The following is a 13,081-nucleotide window of genomic DNA, read 5'->3' as shown; positions in this document are numbered from 1 at the left end:
CAACACTATCCTACATACAACCCGTCTCCAACACTATCCTACATACAACCCGTCTCCAACACTACCCTACATACAACTCCTCTCCAACACTATCCTACATACAACCCCTCTCCAACACTATCCTACATACAACTCCTCTCCAACACTATCCTACATACAACCCGTCTCCAACACTATCCTACATACAACTCCTCTCCAACACTATCCTCCATACAACTCCTCTCCAACACTATCCTACATACAACTCCTCTCCAACACTATCCTACATACAACCCGTCTCCTCCCTTCCGCTCCCCAACATATACGGTGACGTCATGCATTATAAACAAGAGTCAAGTAGAGTGTGACCCCAAGTGACCTCTGACCCCCACCATCACCACCTCCCCCCCTCTCCCTCCCACCATCCATCTACCAGGGATACATTAATATGTGTCCTGGCAGAGTGAATATATGGTATACAGTACCGACAGGTTGGTAAGATACCTGTGTAACAGTTAGGTATCTTTATTACGAAATGTTTCGCCTGCACAGCAGGCTTCTTCAGTCGAGTACTGAAGAGTGAGCAGAAGTAGTAGAGATGTAAAGGCGACGTCACCAGACGTAAATTTGAGGTGGTCAGTCCCTCAGCCTGGAGAAGAGTTTCGCTCATGAGTAAAACTCTTCTCCAGGCTGAGGGACTGACCACCTCAAAACTACATCTTCAGGGGTGATGGACTGGTGACGTCGTCTTTACATCTCTACTACTTCTCACTCTTCTGTACTCGACTGCAGAAGCCTGCTGTGTAGGTGAAACGTTTCGTAATAAAGATACCTAACTGTTACACATATCTTTACTTATCAACAAGTGTAGCCAAACGGGAGGTGAAGAAAATCATCTCCTGTAGTTACCCTGGAGCACAAATGTTGGTGTCAGGAGCAGCAGGTCTAGTGCACTTGCTGGGTACCTGATGTCCAGTGCACTTGCTGGGTACCTGATGTCCAGTGCACTTGCTGGGTACCTGATGTCCAGTGCACTTGCTGGGTAACTCATGTCCAGTGCACTTGCTGGGTACCTGATGTCCAGTGCACTTGCTGGGTACCTGATGTCCAGTGCACTTGCTGGGTACCTGATGTCCAGTGCACTTGCTGGGTACCTGATGTCCAGTGCACTTGCTGGGTACCTGATGTCCAGTGCACTTGCTGGGTACCTGATGTCCAGTGCACTTGCTGGGTACCTGATGTCCAGTGCACTTGCTGGGTACCTGATGTCCAGTGCACTTGCTGGGTACCTGATGTCCAGTGCACGTGCTGGGTACCTGATGTCCAGTGCACTTGCTGGGTACCTGATGTCCAGTGCACGTGCTGGGTAACTCATGTCCAGTGCACTTGCTGGGTACCTGATGTCCAGTGCACTTGCTGGGTACCTGATGTCCAGTGCACTTGCTGGGTACCTGATGTCCAGTGCACTTGCTGGGTACCTGATGTCCAGTGCACTTGCTGGGTACCTGATGTCCAGTGCACTTGCTGGGTACCTGATGTCCAGTGCACTTGCTGGGTACCTGATGTCCAGTGCACGTGCTGGGTACCTGATGTCCAGTGCACTTGCTGGGTACCTGATGTCCAGTGCACGTGCTGGGTAACTCATGTCCAGTGCACTTGCTGGGTACCTGATGTCCAGTGCACTTGCTGGGTACCTGATGTCCAGTGCACTTGCTGGGTACCTGATGTCCAGTGCACTTGCTGGGTACCTGATGTCCAGTGCACTTGCTGGGTACCTGATGTCCAGCGCACTTGCTGGGTACCTGATGTCCAGTGCACTTGCTGGGTACCTGATGTCCAGTGCACTTGCTGGGTACCTGATGTCCAGTGCACTTGCTGGGTACCTGATGTCCAGTGCACTTGCTGGGTACCTGATGTCCAGTGCACTTGCTGGGTACCTGATGTCCAGTGCACTTGCTGGGTACCTAATGTCCAGTGCACTTGCTGGGTACCTGATGTCCAGTGCACTTGCTGGGTACCTGATGTCCAGTGCACTTGCTGGGTACCTAATGTCCAGTGCACTTGCTGGGTACCTGATGTCCAGTGCACTTGCTGGGTACCTGATGTCCAGTGCACTTGCTGGGTACCTGATGTCCAGTGCACTTGCTGGGTACCTAATGTCCAGTGCACTTGCTGGGTACCTGAAGAATGGTGGCGTACTGGACTAAGACGTTGACAATTTAGCTTCCCGCGAGACTGCCTAAATAACTAGAGTTCAATCCCCGGCTGGCTGCAATATTGGTATTTGCTTATATATATGTAGTGCCGAATAGGTAAAACTTGCGATTTTGGCCTAAATAGCAACGCTCTTCTTGCCGAATAAGGCAAGCGAAAATTTGTGTATGTAATAATTTCGCAAAAGTCATTCTGAACCTAACGAAAAAATATATTTCATTGTGTTTGTTTATTATTAAATTATTGTAAATTTATCTCAAATATATTTAACTGGACTAGGCTGAATTAAATTGTGCTTGTTATAATAAGGTTAGGTAAGTTTTCTAAGGTTCTTTGGGTACACAATTATTAATTTTTAAATTAACATAAATGAAAAAATATATCTTTAAACGTATAAGAGAAAATTTTAGAAAGGACTTAATTTTAAATGAGTTCTTGCTAATTGACCAAATTTACCTATTCGGCACGACATATATATATATATATATATATATATATATATATATATATATATATATATATATATATATATATATATATATATATATATATATATATATATATTTTATATATATATATATATATATATATATATATATATATATATATATATATATATATATATACATATGCAAAACACCCTGGGGGTCTTTCATGTTGCAATCACGACATCAGGAGCTTGCAATGTTGGAGAATACCATCACAGGAAGCGACCTTGACGACTAGAATATCTAGTTATCAGAACATGATTTCGGGGGCACCGCAGCAGAGGTCTGGTCTCAGGATAGACATCTTGGTCTACACTCATATCAATTAGTGTGCTAGTGCGGCCGCCGCACCAGCACCAACAGCCTGGCTGATCAGGAACTGAGCAATTTGTTCACTGTTATTCACTATTCTGTTTGGTAGAAAGTTAAAAATCCATTTGCTTACTTTGCCAGTTATACCTCTCTCATGCACTCTTACACCACGGTCGTATGTCTGAAGGCTTCTGAATAGTTTGTGTACACTACATCTGCAGTCTCTTAGTCCGGCAGTGTATCCAAGACCGTGCCATAGTGGTCCAGTAGTTGTGAGAGGCAGGAGCGACCATCCAAGACCATGTCATAGTGGTCCAGTAGTTGTGAGAGGCAGGAGCGACCATCCAAGACCATCCAAGACCATGTCATAGTGGTCCAGTAGTTGTGAGAGGCAGGAGCGACCATCCAAGACCATGTCATAGTGGTCCAGTAGTTGTGAGAGGCAGGAGCGACCATCCAAGACCATCCAAGACCATGTCATAGTGGTCCAGTAGTTGTGAGAGGCAGGAGCGACCATCCAAGACCATGTCATAGTGGTCCAGTAGTTGTGAGAGGCAGGAGCGACCATCCAAGACCATGTCATAGTGGTCCAGTAGTTGTGAGAGGCAGGAGCGACCATCCAAGACCATGTCATAGTGGTCCAGTAGTTGTGAGAGGCAGGAGCGACCATCCAAGACCATGTCATAGTGGTCCAGTAGTTGTGAGAGGCAGGAGCGACCATCCAAGACCATGTCATAGTGGTCCAGTAGTTGTGAGAGGCAGGAGCGACCATCCAAGACCATACCATAGTGGTCCAGTAGTTGTGAGAGGCAGGAGCGACCATCCAAGACCATGCCATAGTGGTCCAGTAGTTGTGAGAGGCAGGAGCGACCATCCAAGACCATGCCATAGTGGTCCAGTAGTTGTGAGAGGCAGGAGCGACCATCCAAGACCAGTAGTTGTGAGAGGCAGGAGCGACCATCCAAGACCAGTAGTTGTGAGAGGCAGGAGCGACCATCCAAGACCATGCCAAAGTGGTCCAGTAGTTGTGAGAGGCAGGAGCGACCATCCAAGACCATGTCATAGTGGTCCAGTAGTTGTGAGAGGCAGGAGCGACCATCCAAGACCATGCCATAGTGGTCCAGTAGTTGTGAGAGGCAGGAGCGACCATCCAAGACCATGTCATAGTGGTCCAGTAGTTGTGAGAGGCAGGAGCGACCATCCAAGACCATGCCATAGTGGTCCAGTAGTTGTGAGAGGCAGGAGCGACCATCCAAGACCATGTCATAGTGGTCCAGCAGTTGTGAGAGGCAGGAGCGACCATCCAAGACCATGCCATAGTGGTCCAGTAGTTGTGAGAGGCAGGAGCGACCATCCAAGACCGTGCCATAGTGGTCCAGTAGTTGTGAGAGGCAGGAGCGACCATCCAAGACCATGCCATAGTGGTCCAGTAGTTGTGAGAGGCAGGAGCGACCATCCAAGACCGTGCCATAGTGGTCCAGTAGTTGTGAGAGGCAGGAGCGACCATCCAAGACCATGCCATAGTGGTCCAGTAGTTGTGAGAGCCAGGAGCGACCATCCAAGACCATGCCATAGTGGTCCAGTAGTTGTGAGAGGCAGGAGCGACCATCCAAGACCATGTCATAGTGGTCAAGTAGTTGTGAGAGGCAGGAGCGACCATCCAAGACCATGCCATAGTGGTCCAGTAGTTGTGAGAGGCAGGAGCGACCATCCAAGACCATGTCATAGTGGTCCAGTAGTTGTGAGAGGCAGGAGCGACCATCAAAGACCATGCCATAGTGGTCCAGTAGTTGTGAGAGGCAGGAGCGACCATCCAAGACCATGTCATAGTGGTCCAGTAGTTGAGAGGCAGGAGCGACCATCCAAGACCATGCCATAGTGGTCCAGTAGTTGTGAGAGGCAGGAGCGACCATCCAAGACCGTGCCATAGTGGTCCAGTAGTTGTGAGAGGCAGGAGCGACCATCCAAGACCATGCCATAGTGGTCCAGTAGTTGTGAGAGGCAGGAGCGACCATCCAAGACCATGCCATAGTGGTCCAGTAGTTGTGAGAGGCAGGAGCGACCATCCAAGACCATGTCATAGTGGTCCAGTAGTTGTGAGAGGCAGGAGCGACCATCCAAGACCATGCCATAGTGGTCCAGTAGTTGTGAGAGGCAGGAGTGACCATCCAAGACCATGTCATAGTGGTCCAGTAGTTGTGAGAGGCAGGAGCGACCATCCAAGACCATGCCATAGTGGTCCAGTAGTTGTGAGAGGCAGGAGCGACCATCCAAGACCAGTAGTTGTGAGAGGCAGGAGCGACCATCCAAGACCAGTAGTTGTGAGAGGCAGGAGCGACCATCCAAGATCAGTAGTTGTGAGAGGCAGGAGAGACCATCCAAGACCATGCCATAGTGGTCCAGTAGTTGTGAGAGGCAGGAGCGACCATCCAAGACCATGTCATAGTGGTCCAGTAGTTGTGAGAGGCAGGAGCGACCATCCAAGACCATGCCATAGTGGTCCAGTAGTTGTGAGAGGCAGGAGCGACCATCCAAGACCAGTAGTTGTGAGAGGCAGGAACGACCATCCAACACCAGTAGTTGTGAGAGGCAGAAACGACCATCCAACACCAGTAGTTGTGAGAGGCAGGAACGACCATCCAACACCAGTAGTTGTGAGAGGCAGGAGCGACCATCCAAGACCAGAAACGACCATCCAACACCAGTAGTTGTGAGAGGCAGGAACGACCATCCAACACCAGTAGTTGTGAGAGGCAGGAACGACCATCCAACACCAGTAGTTGTGAGAGGCAGGAACGACCATCCAACACCAGTAGTTGTGAGAGGCAGGAACGACCATCCAACACCAGTAGTTGTGAGAGGCAGGAACGACCATCCAAGACCAGTAGTTGTGAGAGGCAGGAACGACCATCCAACACCAGTAGTTGTGAGAGGCAGGAACGACCATCCAACACCAGTAGTTGTGAGAGGCAGGAACGACCATCCAACACCAGTAGTTGTGAGAGGCAGGAACGACCATCCAACACCAGTAGTTGTGAGAGGCAGGAACGACCATCCAACACCAGTAGTTGTGAGAGGCAGGAACGACCATCCAACACCAGTAGTTGTGAGAGGCAGGAACGACCATCCAACACCAGTAGTTGTGAGAGGCAGGAACGACCATCCAACACCAGTAGTTGTGAGAGGCAGGAACGACCATCCAACACCAGTAGTTGTGAGAGGCAGGAACGACCATCCAACACCAGTAGTTGTGAGAGGCAGGAACGACCATCCAACACCAGTAGTTGTGAGAGGCAGGAACGACCATCCAACACCAGTAGTTGTGAGAGGCAGGAACGACCATCCAACACCAGTAGTTGTGAGAGGCAGGAACGACCATCCAACACCAGTAGTTGTGAGAGGCAGGAACGACCATGCAACACCAGTAGTTGTGAGAGGCAGGAACGACCATGCAACACCAGTAGTTGTGAGAGGCAGGAACGACCATCCAACACCAGTAGTTGTGAGAGGCAGGAACGACCATCCAACACCAGTAGTTGTGAGAGGCAGGAACGACCATCCAACACCAGTAGTTGTGAGAGGCAGGAACGACCATCCAACACCAGTAGTTGTGAGGCAGGAACGACCATCCAACACCAGTAGTTGTGAGGCAGGAACGACCATCCAACACCAGTAGTTGTGAGGCAGGAACGACCATCCAACACCAGTAGTTGTGAGAGGCAGGAACGACCATCCAACACCAGTAGTTGTGAGAGGCAGGAACGACCATCCAACACCAGTAGTTGTGAGAGGCAGGAACGACCATCCAACACCAGTAGTTGTGAGAGGCAGGAACGACCATCCAACACCAGTAGTTGTGAGAGGCAGGAACGACCATCCAACACCAGTAGTTGTGAGAGGCAGGAACGACCATCCAACACCAGTAGTTGTGAGAGGCAGGAACGACCATCCAACACCAGTAGTTGTGAGAGGCAGGAACGACCATCCAACACCAGTAGTTGTGAGAGGCAGGAACGACCATCCAACACCAGTAGTTGTGAGAGGCAGGAACGACCATCCAACACCAGTAGTTGTGAGAGGCAGGAACGACCATCCAACACCAGTAGTTGTGAGAGGCAGGAACGACCATCCAACACCAGTAGTTGTGAGGCAGGAACGACCATCCAAGACCAGTAGTTGTGAGAGGCAGGAACGACCATCCAACACCAGTAGTTGTGAGAGGCAGGAACGACCATCCAACACCAGTAGTTGTGAGAGGCAGGAACGACCTGCTTTAAACCCAAGTTGCCCTGAGTTGTGTACTTGGTGTGTTCCATGTTATTAACAGTGTTGCTTCTTAAGACTCTCAAAGATTTTGATAATGTGAGACGTCAGTATTATTGATCTATGGATTCTTGTGACTGTTTTACTGCCACTTTAGTACACTGGGGCGACATCAGTGGTTTTTAATGACCATGACGCACGTCTGTGTCCACATTCCATCTCCATGGTATATTTAACACACCTGACTGTTTTCTTTTTTTCAATTTTCGACAAATACGGGGTTACAGAAACCTAGGCCTATATACATTATACATGTACTTGTAAAAATAATAATTATTATTATTATTAATTAAGCCTGGAGCAGAGAGCATCGGCCTAAATATTAATGTCTTCCTCGAAATCTACTGGTATTAACATTACGTCATATATTATTGAAATGACAGCAGAGTTTTCATTCTCATTCTTGTAGAATTCTTTTGTATTGTCAATCATTAGTTTAACTAGAGTCTGCCAACACATGTTGTATTATCAATATTTCATCCATTTTTAACAGTCATCAGTTTTCTCTTCACTGACCAAGGCAACAGTAACACGTCTTACATATAAAAATGAGCATTTTTTCAGTTTCAATAATGTAATTTTATTGTCTGTGTCTCGCTTTGGCTCTGTGAGACGTGTCTACTTCAAGTTCGGCATTTTTTCTAAGTAGAGTTTCGTTTTTGTTTTTCACAAAGTTTGCAGCCACTGAGAGGTTCTGTGATTCTTCTCCTTCACTTGTAGAAGGCGCGTCGCTCTCTTTCTAGTGTGTGTGTGTGTGTGTGTGTGTGTGTGTGTCCAAGACCAGTCTCACTATAGATCTAAACTTCATTCAAATTGTGGTTCAAATTCGTTATTTGACAACACCTACATGTGATGTTCATGATGGTAGTGATATTGGTGGTGGTGGTAGTGGTGGTGATGGTGGTAGTGGTGTACATGGTGGTGGTAGTGGCGGTGGTGATGACGGTGGTGGTGGTACCACAGGTTGGTGTAGGTGACCTTCCAGGTGAGGCTGTATGACCCTGGGGGACGGGCGGGTCACCTTCACCTGGTCAGGTTTTTGTCTTCACCTGGTCACCCTCCCCCCCTCACATGGTTTCCATCACGTGGTCACTCCTCCACTTAAACTACATCCCAACCCCTCACACTTACATAATATAATATAATATATATATATATATATATATATATATATATATATATATATATATATATATATATATATATATATATATATATATTACAAACGTTATCTGTCATTCCAAGCAGGATTCGAATCTGCATCAAAGTACGCAGTTCTTAGCCACATAGCCTGACGCCAGATAAGTATAGGCGGTCATTCCCACAACCCGGAGCAACCGAGCTGTTACTGCTGGCCGCGCATAATCAAACGTACGAACCACAGCCCAGCTGGTCAGGTATTGACTTTAAGTGTCTGTCCTGCCAGGGGTCTTGAAGACAGCCAGGGGTCTTGAAGACAGCCAGGGGTCTTGAAGATACTCAGGGGGTCTTAAAGATACTCAGGGGGCCTTTAAGACAGCCAGGGGTCTTGAAGACAGCCAGGGGTCTTGAAGATTGCCAGGGGTCTTATTAGTAATCCCCCATATGTATGCTGGGAGACAGTTGAACAGTCTTGGGCCCCTGACGTAATGTCAGACGTTTTTTTGATTACAGAGTTTCTGAGGCAGTATGTAGTGGGTTGAAGGCAGCAGATGGCACCAGTAGTATACTAGTCTGTGCTCAATATTACTAGCTAGTAGCACCCAGAAATTTAACTAGTATTTAAGTTTTTAGTAAACAGAAATGTAGTAGCATCTCAGTAATACGGTAGAGAAGAGGAAGGATCTTACTCAGGGTCTTCAAGACCACGAGGGTAGGGTCTTACTCAGGGTCTTCAAGACCACGAGGGTAGAGTCTTACTCAGGGTCTTCAAGACCACGAGGGTAGAGTCTTACTCAGGGTCTTCAAGACCACGAGAGTAGGGTCTTACTCAGGGTCTTCAAGACCACGAGGGTAGGGTCTTACTCAGGGTCTTCAAGACCACGAGGGTAGGGTCTTACCCAGGGTGTTCAAGACCACGAGGGTAGGGTCTTACTCAGGGTCTTCAAGACCACGAGGGTAGGGTCTTACTCAGGGTCTTCAAGACAACGAGGGTAGGGTCTTACTCAGGGTCTTCAAGACCACGAGGGTAGGGTCTTACTCAGGGTCTTCAAGACCACGAGGGTAGAGTCTTACTCAGGGTCTTCAAGACCACGAGGGTAATCTTACTCAGGGTCTTCAAGACCACGAGGGTAGGGTCTTACTCAGGGTCTTCAAGACCACGAGGGTAGGATCTTACTCAGGGTCTTCAAGACCACGAGGGTAGGATCTTACTCAGGGTCTTCACGACCACGAGGGTAGGGTCTTACTCAGGGTCTTCAAGACCACGAGGGTAGAGTCTTACTCAGGGTCTTCAAGACCACGAGGGTAGAGTCTTACTCAGGGTCTTCAAGACCACGAGGGTAGGGTCTTACTCATGGTCTTCAAGACCACGAGGGTAGGGTCTTACTCAGGGTCTTCAAGACCACGAGGGTAGGGTCTTACTCAGGGTCTTCAAGACCACGAGGGTAGGGTCTTACTCAGGGTCTTCAAGACCACGAGGGTAGAGTCTTACTCAGGGTCTTCAAGACCACGAGGGTAATCTTACTCAGGGTCTTCAAGACCACGAGGGTAGGGTCTTACTCAGGGTCTTCAAGACCACGAGGGTAGGATCTTACTCAGGGTCTTCAAGACCACGAGGGTAGGGTCTTACTCAGGGTCTTCAAGACCACGAGGGTAGGGTCTTACTCAGGGTCTTAAAGACCACGAGGGTAGGGTCATACTCAGGGTCTTCAAGACCACGAGGGTAGGATCTTACTCAGGGTCTTCACGACCACGAGGGTAGGGTCTTACTCAGGGTCTTCAAGACCACGAGGGTAGGGTCTTACTCAGGGTCTTCAAGACCACGAGGGTAGGGTCTTACTCAGGGTCTTCAAGACCACGAGAGTAGGGTCTTACTCAGGGTCTTCAAGAACACGAGGATAGGGTCTTACTCAGGGTCTTCAAGACCACGAGGGTAGGATCTTACTCAGGGTCTTCAAGACCACGAGAGTAGGGTCTTACTCAGGGTGTTCAAGACCACGAGAGTAGTCTTACTCAGGGTCTTCAATACCACGAGGGTAGGCTCTTACTCAGGGTTTTCAAGACCACGAGGGTAGGCTCTTACTCAGGGTTTTCAAGACCACGAGGGTAGGCTCTTACTCAGGGTCTTCAAGACCACGAGGGTAAGCACTTACTCAGGGTTTTCAAGACCACGAGGGTAGGCTCTTACTCAGGGTCTTCAAGACCACGAGGGTAGGCTCTTACTCAGGGTTTTCAAGACCACGAGGGTAGGCTCTTACTCAGGGTTTTCAAGACCACGAGGGTAGGCTCTTACTCAGGGTTTTCAAGACCACGAGGGTAGGCTCTTACTCAGGATCTTCAAGACCACGAGGGTACTCTCTTACTCAGGGTTTTCAAGACCACGAGGGTAGGCTCTTACTCAGAGTCTTTAAGACCACGAGGGTAGGCTCTTACTCAGGGTTTTCAAGACCACGAGGGTAGGCTCTTACTCAAGGTCTTCAAGACCACGAGGGTAGGCTCTTACTCAGGGTTTTCAAGACCACGAGGGTAGGCTTACTCAGGGTCTTCAAGACCACGAGGGTAGGCTCTTACTCAGGGTTTTCAAGACCACGAGGGTAGGCTCTTACTCAGGGTTTTCAAGACCACGAGGGTAGGCTCTTACTCAGAGTTCTAGAGAACACGAGGGTAGAGTCTTACTCAGGGTCTTCAAGAATACGAGGGTAGGGTCTGACTCAGGGTCTTCAAGAATACGAGGGTAGGGTCTTACTCAGGGTCTTCAAGACCACGAGGGTAGGCTCTTACTCAGGGTCTTCAAGACCACGAGGGTAGGGTCTTACTCAGGGTCTTCAAGACCACGAGAGTAGGGTCTTACTCAGGGTCTTCAAGACCACGAGGGTAGGCTCTTACTCAGGGCTTCAAGACCACGAGGGTAGGGTCTTACTCAGGGCAAGACCACGAGGGTAGGCTCTTACTCAGGGTCTTCAAGACCACGAGGGTAGGGTCTTACTCAGGGTCTTCAAGACCACGAGAGTAGGGTCTTACTCAGAGTCTTCAAGACCTCGAGGGTAGGGTCTTACTCAGGGTTTTCAAGACCACGAGAGTAGGGTCTTACTCAGGGTTTTCAAGACCACGAGAGTAGGGTCATACTCAGGGTTCTAGAGAACACGAGGGTAGAGTCTTACTCTGGGTCTTCAAGAATACGAGAGTAGGGTCTTACTCAGGGTCTTCAAGACCACGAGAGTAGGATCTTACTCAGGGTCTTCAAGACCACGAGGGTAGGGTCTTACTCAGGGTCTTCAAGACCACGAGAGTAGAGTCTTACTCAGGGTCTTCAAGACCACGAGGGTAGGGTCTTACTCAGGGTCTTCAAGACCACGAGAGTAGGGTCTTACTCAGGGTCTTCAAGACCACGAGGGAAGGGTCTTACTCAGGGTCTTCAAGACCACGAGGGTCTTACTCAGGGTCTTCAAGACCACGAGGGTACTCTTACTCAGGGTCTTCAAGACCACGAGGGTAGAGTCTTACTCAGGGTTCTTCAAGACCACGAGGGTAGTCTTACTCAGGGCCTTCAAGACCACGAGGGTAGGGTCTTACTCAGGGTCTTCAAGACCACGAGGGTAGGGTCTTACTCAGGGTCTTAAAGACCACGAGGGTAATCTTACTCAGGGTCTTCAAGACCACGAGGGTAGGGTCTTACTCAGGGTCTTCAAGACCACGAGGGTAGGGTCTTACTCAGGGTCTTCAAGACCACGAGGGTAGGGTCTTACTCAGGGTCTTCAAGACCACGAGGGTAGTCTTACTCAGGGTCTTCAAGACCACGAGGGTAGGCTCTTACTCAGGGTCTTCAAGACCACGAGGGTAGGGTCTTACTCAGGGTCTTCAAGACCACGAGCGTAGTCTTACTCAGGGTCTTCAAGACCACGAATGTAGAGTCTTACTCAGGGTCTTCAAGACCAGGAGGGTAATCTTAATCAGGATCTTCAAGACCACGAGGGTAGGGTCTTACTCAGGGTCTTCAAGACCACGAGGGTAGGGTCTTACTCAGGGTCTTCAAGACCACGAGGGTAGGGTCTTACTCAGGGTCATCAAGACCACGAGGGTAGGGTCTTACTCAGGGTCTTCAAGACCACGAGGGTAGGGTCTTACTCAGGGTGTTCAATACCACGAGGGTAGTCTTACTCAGGGTCTTCAAGACCACGATTGTAGGGTCTTACTCAGGGTCTTCAAGACCACGAGGGTAGGGTCTTACTCAGGGTCTTCAAGACCACGAGGGTAGTCTTACTCAGGGTCTTCAAGACCACGAGGGTAGAGTCTTACTCAGGGTTCTTCAAGACCACGAGGGTTGTCTTACTCAGAGCCTTCAAGACCACGAGGGTAGGGTCTTACTCAGGGTCTTCAAGACCACGAGGGTAGGGTCTTACTCAGGGTCTTAAAGACCACGAGGGTAATCTTACTCAGGGTCTTCAAGACCACGAGGGTAGGGTCTTACTCAGGGTCTTAAAGACCACGAGAGTAGGGTCTTACTCAGGGTCCTATAGCTATGTCACAAGGAAACACAGAGGGAAGGAACTGGCAATATCCTAGCAGGAGGACACAGAGAGGGAGGGGGGACTCCTACAATAGGGGATGGGAGGGGGAGGGGGAGG

General features: G+C 49.2%; 1 protein-coding gene across 4 annotated transcripts in view; it reads right to left on the bottom strand.

The window, feature by feature from the left end:
• The window catches only part of LOC128686111 (orphan steroid hormone receptor 2), a 565,796-nt gene that overhangs the window by 93,712 nt on the left and 459,003 nt on the right, over nt 1–13,081 (bottom strand). The window lies entirely within an intron of this gene.

This window comes from Cherax quadricarinatus, chromosome 9, assembly GCF_038502225.1.
Source record: "Cherax quadricarinatus isolate ZL_2023a chromosome 9, ASM3850222v1, whole genome shotgun sequence".
Taxonomy (NCBI): domain Eukaryota; kingdom Metazoa; phylum Arthropoda; class Malacostraca; order Decapoda; family Parastacidae; genus Cherax; species Cherax quadricarinatus.
Note: the sequence above shows the minus strand (reverse complement) of the source record. Positions and strands in the feature narration are given on the sequence as shown.